Below are 15,398 nucleotides of genomic sequence, written 5' to 3' on the forward strand. Positions count from 1 at the left end.
TACAACGTGGAGAAGAAGGGTCTTCACAACAGAAGTGATAAGCGGTGCCTAAATTTTCCGCGGGCACTGGTAACAGAAATCAGTTTCAAGTCCACTAAAAATTTTCAAATCTCCAGAACAATATCCAATATCATCCCATTACCCACACAAGGTCTCTGAACACTAGCAATCTCGATTCAGTATATATAAATATCATGCAGGATAGATAAAACTTGCGATTTTGGCTTAAATATTAGCGCTTTTCTTGCCGAATAAGGGAAGCGAAAATTTGAGTATACAGTAATTTCGCTAAAATTATTCTGAGCTTAAGGAAAAAAAATGTTTCATTGTGTTTGTTTATTAAATTATTGTAAACTTATCTAAAATATATTTAGTTAGAGTAGGCTAAATGAAATTCCACTTGTTATAATAAGGTTAAGTTTCCTAAGGTTCTTTTGGTACAAAATTATTAATTTCTACATTAATATAAATGAAAAAAAATATATCTTTAAACGTACAAGAGAAAATTTTAGAAAGGACTTAATTTTAAATGAGTTCTTGCTAACTGACCAGTTTTACCTATTCGGCACGACATTATATATATATATATATATATATATATATATATATATATATATATATATATATATATATATATATATATATGCAATAAGATCACATGAACAGGTGATTTCAAGTACATATAGTTCCTTGATAATGTGAGTAGTCACGAAAGCGCTTGGAATTTCTCTATTCTTTCAGGTGGTTGTTTTGCATATATATATATATATATATATATATATATATATATATATATATATATATATATATATATATATATATATATATATATAATTAATTTTGTGCTGTATATTACAAAACTACATGATAGACTGTTACTAAGTGATCTACTAAGTGGAGGGTAAGGAAGGTTTTGTATATGAGGGACTTGGATATCCAGCAGACGTATGTGAGCATGTTAGGAGTGGACGTAGTGGTTTTTATGACGATGTGCTGTTGGAGTGTGAGCAAAGTAACATTTATGAAGAGATTCAGACAAGCCGATTAGCCGGACTTGAGTCGTGGAGGTGGGAAATACACTCTGAAGAAGGTTGAGAATATTGTACTCTGAAGGGGCTCAGAAGTGAAGCATCAGTACGCCTCTGGAAAAAAAAAAAAAGATACAGGAAAACTCTGACAAAAGTACAAAATTTTGGTAATATTTATACTGACATAATATCGTGGTAGCACACAGGGGAATGAGAGCTGAAGAACCGTAGCACATAAAAACTACACAAATTAAAGGTTTGGACAAAAATTACATAAATTTCAAGGAAAATACAAAATAAAAATCTGAAGAATGAATTCACTGAGAAGTTACTGAATAGCGAATCAGTGCAAGTAGTTTAAGATAAAACATGAAGGATATGGTAAGGAAAGTAGAAATATAAGAGTAGGATAAATCAAAGTATACATAGACATTATGTAGATAAGACTCACAATGCGAATTATGGATCAAATCTGATATCCTGTCATTCCACATGCGCTGTATGACTTGTACAGGTTTGCCGCTTTCCGCTAACAACAACGATCAGCATGCGTCTAATATCCAAGGATGACGCTAATGTCATTAATATCACGTCAAGTATTTGGGATGTAACGTGTAACTTTTACAGCGATATGTTCACTGTAGCGATGTACAATAAACTCGCCCCTCGGGGTAAAACATAAAAAAATCTGTGTAGCTATAAAATTCCTATTAATCAAAACAAAAATCTGTTTCATTAATTGGTGACCCACAGCTGCCAATGATTTTTTTCCTGCTATAGAATGAAGGTATTAATTAAATATATGATCCTTTGTTTGAAATACGGAACAAAGTGAGTATGATACGTTCATAATTGAATAATTTACAGGTGTTAAGTTGCAGTCAGTTCAACAATAGCTACCATATATTTTTGTAATATATTCCCATGTAAACAAAAGCGCGAGGAAAACGGGCTTCTGAGCGTGTAGGGGAAACTGTCGTAAACCAAAGGTTGATCATTTCCTCATTGTTATATTTTTTTTATACCATTGAATTTGAAGGCTAATAACTGCTATCTTATCTCAGCCCACTTCAAAGCCCAGTCCTAGTTGAGGTGTCTAAATATGTTAGGGCTTCTAAGCCGCTTCTTGGATATAAAACTTTATTCGTTTGACTTTTTTTTGGGGGCTATCCTAGGTTATTTACACAAATGTTAAAATAAGATTTTGTTGGGATTTTTAACCCCGGAGGGTTAGCCACCCAGGATAACTTAAGAAAGGCAGTGCGTCATCGAGGACTGTCAGTCTTATTTCCATTGTGATCCTCAGTCTTGTTCCCCCAGGATGCGACCCACACCGGCCGACTAACACCCAGGTACTACTTGCTTGCTACGTGAACGGGACAACAGGTGTAAGGAAACACGCCCGGTGCTTCCACTCTCGCCGGGGACCGAACCACGAACACTCAGCGTGTGAAACGAGAGCGTTGCCTACCAGGCCACGGGCCACCCATTGCTATAACGATTATAATCACCTAAATTTATATACCTATTTACGTGTACCTGTACCTAAATAAACTTACAAATCGAAATAGTTACCCTACACTAAAAAAAAAATATCCGGACACTCATTTTTCTGGATACTGATAAACGATTGATCATCAAACATAAATAAACATTATATTTCTTTGTATGGTATATAAATTATAGTTTATATGTAATAAAATATTGTTAACGATGTGTATTTCGGACAGTGAAGTGTCTCAAGTACAGAGTAAAGAACAGTTTTATTTAAAAAAGTATGGAGATTGTTCCTAGCACTGCGGTAAAATGTGGAGATTGTTCCTAGCACTTCGGTAAAATGTGGAGATTGTTCCTAACACTTCGGTAAAATGTGGAGATTGTTCCTAGCACTGCGGTAAAATATGGAGATTGTTCCTAACACTTCGGTAAAATGTGGAGATTGTTCCTAGCACTGCGGTAAAATATGGAGATTGTTCCTAGCACTGCGGTAAAATATGGAGATTGTTCCTAGCACTGCGGTAAAATATGGAGATTGTTCCTAGCACTGCGGTAAAATATGGAGATTGTTCCTAGCACTGCGGTAAAATATGGAGATTGTTCCTAGCACTTCGGTAAAATATGGAGATTGTTCCTAGCACTGCGGTAAAATATGGAGATTGTTCCTAGCACTGCGGTAAAATGTGGAGATTGTTCCTAGCACTGCGGTAAAATGTGGAGATTGTTCCTAGCACTGCGGTAAAATGTGGAGATTGTTCCTAGCACTGCGGTAAAATATGGAGATTGTTCCTAGCACTGCGGTAAAATATGGAGATTGTTCCTAGCACTGCGGTAAAATGTGGAGATTGTTCCTAGCACTGCGGTAAAATATGGAGATTGTTCCTAGCACTGCGGTAAAATGTGGAGATTGTTCCTAGCACTGCGGTAAAATATGGAGATTGTTCCTAGCACTGCGGTAAAATATGGAGATTGTTCCTAGCACTGCGGTAAAATATGGAGATTGTTCCTAGCACTGCGGTAAAATATGGAGATTGTTCCTAGCACTGCGGTAAAATATGGAGATTGTTCCTAACACTTCGGTAAAATATGGAGATTGTTCCTAGCACTGCGGTAAAATATGGAGATTGTTCCTAGCACTGCGGTAAAATATGGAGATTGTTCCTAGCACTGCGGTAAAATGTGGAGATTGTTCCTAGCACTGCGGTAAAATATGGAGATTGTTCCTAGCACTGCGGTAAAATATGGAGATTGTTCCTAGCACTGCGGTAAAATATGGAGATTGTTCCTAGCACTGCGGTAAAATATGGAGATTGTTCCTAACACTTCGGTAAAATATGGAGATTGTTCCTAGCACTGCGGTAAAATATGGAGATTGTTCCTAGCACTGCGGTAAAATATGGAGATTGTTCCTAGCACTGCGGTAAAATGTGGAGATTGTTCCTAGCACTGCGGTAAAATATGGAGATTGTTCCTAGCACTGCGGTAAAATATGGAGATTGTTCCTAGCACTGCGGTAAAATATGGAGATTGTTCCTAACACTTCGGTAAAATATGGAGATTGTTCCTAGCACTGCGGTAAAATATGGAGATTGTTCCTAGCACTGCGGTAAAATATGGAGATTGTTCCTAGCACTGCGGTAAAATGTGGAGATTGTTCCTAGCACTGCGGTAAAATATGGAGATTGTTCCTAGCACTGCGGTAAAATATGGAGATTGTTCCTAGCACTGCGGTAAAATGTGGAGATTGTTCCTAGCACTGCGGTAAAATATGGAGATTGTTCCTAGCACTGCGGTAAAATGTGGAGATTGTTCCTAGCACTGCGGTAAAATATGGAGATTGTTCCTAGCACTGCGGTAAAATGTGGAGATTGTTCCTAGCACTGCGGTAAAATGTGGAGATTGTTCCTAGCACTGCGGTAAAATATGGAGATTGTTCCTAGCACTGCGGTAAAATATGGAGATTGTTCCTAGCACTGCGGTAAAATATGGAGATTGTTCCTAGCACTGCGGTAAAATGTGGAGATTGTTCCTAGCACTGCGGTAAAATATGTCGATTGAGCCTAGCACTGCGGTAAAATGTGGACATTGTTCCTAGCACTGCGGTAAAATGTGGAGATTGTTCCTAGCACTGCGGTAAAATGTGGAGATTCTTCCTAGCACTGCGGTAAAATATGGAGATTGTTCCTAGCACTGCGGTAAAATATGGAGATTGTTCCTAGCACTGCGGTAAAATATGGAGATTGTTCCTAGCACTGCGGTAAAATGTGGAGATTGTTCCTAGCACTGCGGTAAAGTGTGGAGATTGTTCCTAGCACTGCGGTAAAATATGGAGATTGTTCCTAGCACTGCGGTAAAATATGGAGATTGTTCCTAGCACTGCGGTAAAATATGGAGATTGTTCCTAGCACTGCGGTAAAATGTGGAGATTGTTCCTAGCACTGCGGTAAAATGTGGAGATTGTTCCTAGCACTGCGGTAAAATATGGAGATTGTTCCTAGCACTGCGGTAAAATGTGGAGATTGTTCCTAGCACTGCGGTAAAATATGGAGATTATTCCTAGCACTGCGGTAAAATATGGAGATTGTTCCTAGCACTGCGGTAAAATATGGAGATTGTTCCTAGCACTGCGGTAAAATGTGGAGATTGTTCCTAGCACTGCGGTAAAATGTGGAGATTGTTCCTAGAAGTGTGGTAAAATATGGAGATTGTTCCTAGCACTGCGGTAAAATATGGAAATTGTTCCTAGCACTGCGGTAAAATATGGAGATTGTTCTTAGCACTTCGGTAAAATATGGAGATTGTTCCTAGCACTGCGGTAATAATAATAATCCTAGCTAAGATCATCACTGATGTCTAATCAATAACAATCTTAACCTTCCTGGACTATGAACTCTCGTACTGGTGATTGGTCGCCTGTAATTGCGAATTAAATTAAAAATCAGAATCATCAAGGCAAGACTGAGAATAGGAATATGACAGGGAAAATATTTAAAATAATTCCCTATATCGGGTACTGCCTTGAAAATTGCTGAACTTACATATGTGGTGGCGACTACATGTGAGTTTATACGACACAGAATTAAACAGTTCCCATGTCACCTCTGCGCTTCTACATAGTTTCGCCAGGTGGTTATTTTGTTGGGTTAGAGTGAAGGAATTTGTAACTGTCGACACAATCACAATCCGAATTCTGAAAAGCTGCTACCTGTCCTCATCACAGTTAGAAATTACAAAAACATTCCTTCCCGGCCGCTTCCTCGAGCCTCGTTCAAAACACGCTTCAAAAATAGCCAAGACTTGTAATTAATATTGCTCCCAAAGGCAATGACCCGATATAATATTCTCCAGTAATTTTGGGTATTCAGTTAATTACGTTTAATCATCTCTGAAATTAAGAAAGCTTAAATCCTTTGACAAAATTTTTGTAATTATAATTTTTTGTTAAAATCGAGTCTAGCGTCGAGAGCTTTGTTAATATAAACAGTATTTTAATTTCTTTGCTTAATACTCGTTTTTAAGCCCCAGTGGGAATTTTGAGCTTGTGTTGACATGTTTCATACCTCTGATATCCACAACCTCTCCAGGATGCTACCCACAACAGTCAACTAACACCCAGGAACCTATTTTGCTACTAGGGGGAGAGAGCAACATACATGCATCTCTATCAGCCCAGGATTAAACCAGGGCCCTATGATTGTGAGCCGTAGATTTTAACACGGAGTTGCGAGCCACCGTGTTACCTGTGGCCTAGCAGTGAGCTGGTTTACTAGCAGTAAACCGATACGCACTGTCTGTACACCAATATATATCATCTGCACAGTATATACACAGCATGTATGCTAATATAGTTATGTATTAGGTTTGTCAGGCAACAGGACAAGTGTTTCCTGACACTGGTCTTAGTCATATGATGACCCACAGCTGGAGCTTTTGGTCGTATGACCGAGACCTGTCGCTTACGCTACCTGTACAAAGCATATTTACTGATACGCAATTATCGTATATTCCCATACATAATAACACATGATAAATGGTACAAACTTTATTTCTATAAGTATACTTTACAGCTGGTACCAAATAGGAGATATACAGTATACACAGCAGTACGAGCGAATATTATGTATATTGTATAAGTTTTAACTTGTGAAGAGTGAGGAAGTGTGATGTCTGGCATTACATTGAGTAATCATGACTCACGAAATCGTATTGACACGAATGCAAACAAACCACGGTACGGGTGGGGCTGAACTCGCGGCTCACTTGCCACGAGTTCAGTCCCCACCCGTATCGTGGTTTGAGTGATCGTTCATTTAGCCGTTTTTTAAGTTATTATTAGTTTTAAGTGATTTGCTGTAGTAAATCCCCAAGTAGAAGCACCAAGGGTGAGGTAATGATAGATTAAATATTAATACTAAGTAAGTAGTGCTGTTTGAGGTACATAGGCACGTATCTTAGAGAGGATTCCTACTGATGTAGAGACCTTTATTACACAAATAACCAGCACTTAGGAGAGCGGGACTTATAACGACGTTTCGGTCCGACTTAGTGGGTTAACTACACACAAAGAGAAGCTCGAAGTGTGAATAAGATTCACCAGGACACTGTCCAGGCACTGGTTATACTCTTAAGATGACCCGTCTCCGAGTCTCGTACACTGCCACATCTCCCCCGTACACTGCTACACCTCCCTCGTACACTGCCACACCTTCCCCTTACACTGCCACACCTCCCCCGTACATTGCCACACCTCCATCGTGCATTGCCTGTAAATTTAAATTCAGCGCTGTTCCATTGTAAACGCTTCATCAGCCTCTTGTCCGCGTCCACTCACGCTTCCTCTTCCAATATAATTACAATCTTAAATCCACTTCAACCTCCCGTACTTCCAGGTGTGGGTGTCAGGTAAGTTACAACAACTCCTGTTGATTAGGTTGAAAATCTGGAACTTTAAATGCGGAATATCGGGTTAACGGTGGTTGTCGGAGGTGCGCTTCCTGCACCAAGCCTCCGGGGAACAGCCTACGAGGATACACGAGCGGGAAGAAGTGTTTACAGGGTAATAAACAGCAGCTGCTGACCCCAACCCAAACAAGGGTTGGAAAGCAAGTGGCCGCCTTAATTACCTCTCTGGTGAGAAACAGGTAAGATGTGACTGGTAAGTGTGCTCCACATGGCAGTGTTTTGTGTACGTTTGGTGGGAGATTGGATACCATAAGACCTCGAAAGTGGAAGACTTCAGTCAGGTGACCAAAAGTTCCAGCCGCGGGTCATTATATGACTAAGACCTACGTCAGGAAACACTTGTCCTGTTTCCTAACTAACCTTACCTAACCTCACCTATGACCTCGCACCGAGAATAACTATATGAGAAGCCGACAGTCATAATGGCAAGATCACAGTGTCCTAATTATAATGACACTCCAGAAACTAGGTTGAATTTTTCATCTCCGTTTTCCACTTACTGGAAAAAGCACTTGTAGAGAAGAAGCATAATATAGCAGAACAGATTTCCAGGATTCGCTTCCAAAGGTCACCACCCCCGAGCCCCGGTCCCAGATTAGGCCTTCTAGTTACTGACCTATTCAATCAAGCTGTTAGTAACAGAACCACGACCCGGCTCATCTGAAACTGCCTGGAGGTATCTGTCTAGTTCTCTCTTGAAGTCAGCCAGGGGTTGTTGGTACTCCTCCTTGTACATGAAGAGGTGTTGAAGAGTCGTGGGGCCTTAACACTTATCGAGATTTATCTCAGTGTACTCAGTGAAGTTATCTTGTACCAAGCCTCTTGTGTTCAAAATTAGTAATTTCGGTGTGCAGGTTTGGTACCAATCCCGCCAATGTCATTCAGGTAGAGATTATAATTAGTGATGTGCCAAAGTATCGGTATCGGCATGTATCGGCTATTTTTACAGTATCGGTGAAAAAGGCCGATACTAGTCGAATTTTTTTAAATTACTAATATTACATGTGTACTTTAAAATACAAACATTAACACTCTACGTCACAATAGTGAGAGTTACACACACACACACACACACACACACACACACTATCGACAAGTACCTTTGACGACCAGTAACTAACACAACAGGTCAAGTAATGAGTAATGACATTATCATCTCAGAGAAATTATATAATATTTAACCGTCCTGTGTTATTTAATAACCATTGTGCAATAAATCTTTCCATATATATTGAATATAGTCATAATTTTAAAAATACATTATAAAGAAAATTATCAATATCGACCGAAAATTGGATATCGGTAACGGCAAAAAATTTGGAATCTTCCGATCCCTAATTATGTATCTTTGTCGCCTACGTTCTAAGGAGTACAATAATTTAGGTGGCTTGACTGTTGTGAAGGTTCTCTGTACATTTCCAAGTTCAGCAATTTCTCTCACAATAAAGGTGACCGTTAGTACACAGCAATATTCCAGCCTAGAGACAACGTGTGACCTGAAAAATATCATTGGCATCTCTTTTTCTGATGGTTCTACTTATCCTGACTTATTTTTTTCCTTGTAGCTGCGATAACAGCATTGTTGTGCTCCTTCAGCTCACATGAGATCTGACATTACAGCTCCTAAAACCATACCACGGGCGGGGAACCCGCGATCAGAGAGTCTCAAAACTGCAGACCGTAGCGTTAGCCACTGGACCAGGTAGCCACTATAAGATTCGTCCAACTAGGTATATTTCTACACCATAGGAAGGTGGTATGGTTTGTTTGCAATCGTGTCATTACGATTTCGTGAGTCATTACAGCTCCTAGGTCTTTCACATTTGACTTATATTCTGTTGAGGGGTTTGGGTCTGTCTTATATCCCGACCATGTTTTTATTTCCAACTTACTGGATGGAGACTGAAAAGCAGTGTCAACATCCTTGGCTTAAGACACTTCAAAATCTACACAACATGCAGATGAAATTAAAACCAGGCATAAAGGGAATTGCCAATAGACCCATGGCTGGACAGATACCTAAAGTCAGCACCTGGCCAGTCGGGCTGTGGTTCGAACCTTGAACTGCATGCGGCCAGCATTAACACCCTGGTTGATCAGTGATCCACGGGAAGGTCTGGTCAAGGACTGGACCGCGCGGGCGTTGACCCCCGAACCATCCTCCAGGTAGGCAGAAAAAATATTTCACCAAGACAATTTTTTGCCTGGGTAACGTGGACTGACCTACTGAGTCACACTGTGACTGACCTGAGTAGGTCAGTCACAGTGTGACTGACCTGAGTAGGTTAGTCACACTGTAACTGTAAAGGTTAATTTGCAAAGTTTGTAGAGCAAGAGGGGTCCGGCAGGCTGGAAATTCCATTATTCCTGTATCAATACGATGGTGTTCTTAGTGTAGATTAAAGCTGATATTCATGACCTCTGATCTTACCATGTTCTTCCAGGTATTGCCAGAACAATGGTAGAAATCACATGGAACCTAGACCACTGCCTGCAGAAATAACTGATTTGTCAGGATGTGATAGCTAAAACGAAAAAAGCACTAGCGGGTAGGGGTGGAACCCATGGCGAGTGAGTCCTAACACCCCAGGCTATGTAACTATGTAGGTCCCCGACTCGCTAGCAGGAACAGACTGGTTGGACAGGCAGCCTCGGACATCTGGCATGGAGCCGGGCTGGGGAGATGGAATAACTCTCAAGATCAGTCACAGGCATGTAACTCGGTTCCGACAATTGTCACTTCTCGTCTCGTCTGCTCTGATTCCCCCAACCTTCTCACCTGATCGCATTCTTTTCCCTCCTCCTCCTCCTATATTCTCACAATTTATAGCTGAAAACCCTAGACTAGGTTCGTTGCCTTGTATAAACGGCGAGAGAGCTTCACGATGAAGGGTCGAGGACTGAAGATGGGACAGGATATTAACACGGGAATGCATTTAAGGACCATCTAATGTTGTTATAGACCTAAAGGTGTGATGCTCCTCCTAAAGTAACGTTCTGACCTGAGGGGTGCTGACTCCCTGTCTATATTCTAGCAAATGTGCGCAGAGTTATAAAAATATACAGAACAGAGGAGAAGAATAAGTCAAAATAAAAAGAGTTGCTGTGTGCACCATCATTATCGCTGACGGCACTCCCTCACTATCATTATTGGCATTCAACACCTTCAGAGAGCCCTAACCAAAGCCACATTCACTTTCACAAAAATCCTGTAAAATTTGTCACATTATCTGGTTTTAATATCTTCCCCATCCATCCCCACCTCCCCTTCCTCCCAACCCTCAATTTCCAGAGGAATATCAAACTTTTTCTGGAATTCTCGAACAATATCCTGGGAACAAACAGCCGTCTTCTCTCTCTTTTTTTTCCCTTCTTAATGAAATCCCTCGTTGCCAAAAAAAAATATTAATAACACGCAAGAGAAGTGTGCGAAATTTCCCTAAAATAAATGGAGCGAATCCAAATGAATAACTTGTAATAGAGAGATGGAAGGCTGTTGTCAAGAGAGATTAATGTGTGTATTTGGATGTTTGGGGGAACTTAAGAACCCGCCAGAGCGCTCAGGATTGGAATTACACGATAATCCTCTTGTGTCTCCTGATGTCGCCGAGTCCCGCTTCCTTCCTACGCTTGCTAATGTTGTTCTCACAGACGTTCCTTGCCACGGCTTAATGAAGAAGTGGGTTCTAATGTTTATGCTGACTCGGCAGCATAAACATTAGAACTTCTTCGGCTGTGTATCTGTTATGATGGATCACGATGCGGATTTAACGACCAGGGATGTGTATCTCAGTGGTGCTGGACCACCAGTGTGGTCTTGAAGACCAGATCTGTGTATTCTTGGGACTCACAGCTTACCATCTCAAGACGCCTTGTCTTTTACCAAACTACAATATGGGTTTTTGCGATAGAAATATAAGAAGATTTTCGTACGCAAGTTGTTGACAAAATGGCACTATCATATTTGCAATTTTCTTGAGTTGTATCTTCATTAAAGTTTTCGATGAGCTAGTGAAGGAGGAGGTAGTGGAGGGGGAGGTGGTGGAGGGGGAGGTGGTGGAGGGGGAGGCGGTGGAGGGGGACGTGGAGGAGGGGGAGGTGGTGGAGGGGGAGGTGGTGGAGGGGGAGGTGGTGGAGGGGGAGGCGGTGGAGGGGGAGGCGGTGGAGGGGGACGTGGAGGAGGGGGAGGTGGTGGAGGGGGAGGTGGTGGAGGGGGAGGTGATGGAGGGGGAGGTGGTGGAGGGGGAGGTGGTGGAGGGGGAGGTGGTGGAGGGGGACGTGGAGGAGGGGGAGGTGGTGGAGGGGGAGGCGGTGGAGGGGGAGGCGGTGGAGGGGGAGGCGGTGGAGGGGGAGGCGGTGGAGGGGGAGGCGGTGGAGGGGGAAGCGGTGGAGGGGGAGGTGGTGGAGGGGGAGGTGGTGGAGGGGGAGGTGGTGGAGGGGGTTGGGGTGGAGGGGGATGGGGTGGAGGGGGAGGTGGTGATGGGGGAGGTGGTGGTGTAGGGGAGTATGTAGACATAAGAACATAAGAAAGAAGGAACACTGCAGCAGGCCTACTGTCCCATGCGAGGCAGGTCCAAGTCTCCCACCGGCTTATGCCAATGCCCCAACCTAGTCAGGTCAGGTCATATTCACTTAAGGAAGGAACACGGCAACTGACCTAGTAGCACAAGCTAATCAGGTCCAACTCGTACCCACCCACACCCACTCATGTATTTATCCAACCTATGATGAAGGGAAGGAGGTGGTGGGGATGGAAATGGAGAGATGGAGGTCGAGAAGGGGAATGGATTGGGAGGACGGGGTGGTTTCCAAGGTAGTGGTGGGGAAGGAGGTGCTGGTGGTGCTGGTGATGGGGAGGTGGTGGTGGTGGTCGTCGTCGTGTAAGGAAGGGGGGGGGGAAATGAGAAGTAAGGGAAATGGTGAAAAGGGTAGGATATGTGGGATGATGAAGGTAATTAGGGGAGAGAGAGAGAGAGAGAGAGAGAGAGAGAGAGAGAGAGAGAGAGAGAGAGAGAGAGAGAGAGAGAGAGAGAGAGAGAGAGAGAATTAGGAAAGAAGAGAAAGTCCCGTAGTCACAGAAGAGAAGCTGGAACTGAACTAAAAGTCAGCGAGGAAAGAGCCCATGGAAAGCCTGGCTTGATCCACAAAACGGATATTTCATTATTTCCAGCAAAGGATTCCGAGAGATCAGATTTATTGGGATAAAAATAAGAACAGATGTGTCTCAAATGCTTGAAAGACACTTTCCGGGAGCAGGAAACCTCCCATCAGGCCCTCTGCAGCCATCCTCTTGTCCTCCGGTAAGAGCGCAGAGCTTAACTTACGACCCCGCTGGGGCAACAAGAATACACTCCTTGAAAGCGAAGCATGTTCCAGAGAGTTTAAGGTCACGTGTTTGGTTTGGTTTTTATATCCAGGGAAAAGTTGTCTGTTAGTAGATGATATAGGAGTACCGACCAACTGCATGCGATAAATACAGAGTTTCACCTGGGCAAAATTGTTTCTATTAGTGCAAATTATACCTGGTGGTAGCCTCTTATGCTGTCATCAGACTTGAATATTTTATTTACTGCCTTGGTGTCAATAATCAAGTGTAAACCTTGAGAGAGAGAGACTAGAGCCTTTACATTTTTTTTAACTGATAATACAGGGAAAAGGGAGAAAATCAGACCTCATAATTTGTAATCTACTTTTATAACTGCATTATTTACTATGATAAAGATATATCGTTACCATATATACAGAGAAGTACTTAGCAGGCCTACACACACACACACACACACACACACACACACACACACACACACAACTGTGTCCAGGGCCTACCAAGATCTTAACACACCTCTGATAATATTGTGTCGTACACTGAAGTGTAATGATACGTGAAATATAAGGATGTTATGTTGGACACTGTGGCGTATGTTAGTGAGTGAAACTGAAGTATGATATCATGTTCTCCTAGTGTGTGGTATGATAGCACGTTAAACATATTCATGTGTTATAGACCGTAGGTTATAGTAATAAGATATGTTGTATGACTTAAGAAATCGTAATGACACGATTGCAAATAAACCATACCCCCGGCCGGGATGCAGTGAAAATTAATCACATTGTATCGCCATGTTGTACAATGTGGGGCATGATGGTGTACCTGGCTGCTTGATCCACATGTATGAAGTTATTTTTATAATAATCATAACTAAGAGCTAACACGCATGAGAACATTCCTTGTACATGTTATATATGACGGAAGGTGAAACATAACGTGAGTGAAGGATGCCTGGCCATCCTCCACACACTCACAGTGAAGGATGCCTGGCCATCCTCCACACTCACAGTGAAGGATGCCTGGCCATCCTCCACACACAGTGAAGGATGCCTGGCCATCCTCCACACACTCACAGTGAAGGATGCCTGGCCATCCTCCACACACACAGTGAAGGATGCCTGGGCACCCTCGCTCGGGTCTGCCTAATCGACCATGCTCGCTCCCTTCCTCTTAATGACTGGTCTCGTTCTCTGTTGCTGCTTTTGTCCCTTCCCAAGGTATATGTCTGTATATATGTACTCACCTATTTGTGGTTGCAGGGGTTGGGTCTCGGCTCCTGGCCCATCCTGTCCGATGGTTGCTGCTGGGTTTACATCCTCCTGGATGCGTGAACACTGTCATGCCTATTGTTTTTATTTTTGCTGTCCAGCTCATTCTACTTCCTGATAACTCTGAGGCTTATGAAGTATTTCCTGTGATTCATCTGTGCTTTTAACTTCCCGTTGTGCCCTTATGTTCCTTTTTCCTGCCTCATGAACACCGTGTCAGTTCCTCTCAGTACACTGACAATCATTATCATGTTACCTCATGTCCTTCTGTTTTCTAGTGATTTATTTATCTCAGTCTCTACTATCTCACATTCCTTAGCTCCGGGGCTACTCTTGATGAAGACCTACGTCCTTTTTTCCGGGTACTTGACGTGCTTAGCGAGGTTCCACAACGGCGCTGCATACTCCAAAAAGGGCTTGACGTATGCTGTGTATAGTGTAGTGAATGACTCTTAGTTGTGGATCAAGAGAGCCAATCCTAGATTTATCAGATTGTTATTTACCTCAGATGTTACTCAGCTGATGTTTACGTCAGGCGATATCCTCGGTACTTAGTTTACCCCAACGGTTTGTCCCTCAAGCTTTTACTCTGAAGATTTTCGGAGTAAAAGCAGGATTGGTTTTCGTTTGCAAACTAATCCTGCAGCTTCTCCAGATTTCTTTTGTAGTCTTTCTGGGTTATCTCTCGTTTGTATTCTTCTTCAGGCTTATTACACAGTAATTCATAAGTGCTTCTTGCACTAACATGAAAAAAAATGCAATTACAATTACTAACACTGGACCCATTACGTACCTCTGTAATCTATAAATACTTTTGTAACTTGTCATGGTTGTGACCAGACCTACTTGGAGCTCACTGCCTTTGTAAATTGTGAGTTCATTACCTTTGTAATTGTGAGTTCATAACCTGTAGAACTTGCTCAGCTATCAAAACTTTAGAGTCCAGTCCCTGGACCAATTATGTGCCTCTGTAATCTTTTGACTGCCGCCCACAGGATGGGTATGGGGTGCATAATAAACATATTAAATTAACACAAAACAAATATTACAAGAAGTATTTAATCTAATACTAGTACCTACTTATTAGCGTTCACAGAATTTGAAAGAGGATATTGTATATTCCTGAATGACTCGCGTTTCCCAACTTCACCAGTGACGCGCTGTACACAAACCTTCAGCGAGGACCTTCTATTACACCTACTCACTCAGCCATGGGATAATATAAAAAATAATTTCTTCTTGAACTTCTTTTCAGACCTCAGCTGCACAGGGAATGATAGCAACAATGAACTAAATTTAAACCATGTTAATGCT

The 15,398-nt window shown here is 42.1% G+C and overlaps 1 long non-coding RNA gene across 1 annotated transcript in view; it reads right to left on the bottom strand.

The window, feature by feature from the left end:
- Window positions 1-729: 729 nt before the first annotated feature.
- LOC138854408 (uncharacterized) overlaps window positions 730-15,398 on the bottom strand; it is a 398,169-nt gene continuing 383,500 nt past the window's right edge. The window contains exon 4 of the long non-coding RNA XR_011393608.1: window positions 730-1,142. This is a non-coding gene — a long non-coding RNA (uncharacterized lncRNA). The remainder of the gene's footprint in view (window positions 1,143-15,398) is intronic.

The sequence above is a fragment of the Cherax quadricarinatus genome, chromosome 58 (genome assembly GCF_038502225.1).
Source record: "Cherax quadricarinatus isolate ZL_2023a chromosome 58, ASM3850222v1, whole genome shotgun sequence".
Taxonomy (NCBI): domain Eukaryota; kingdom Metazoa; phylum Arthropoda; class Malacostraca; order Decapoda; family Parastacidae; genus Cherax; species Cherax quadricarinatus.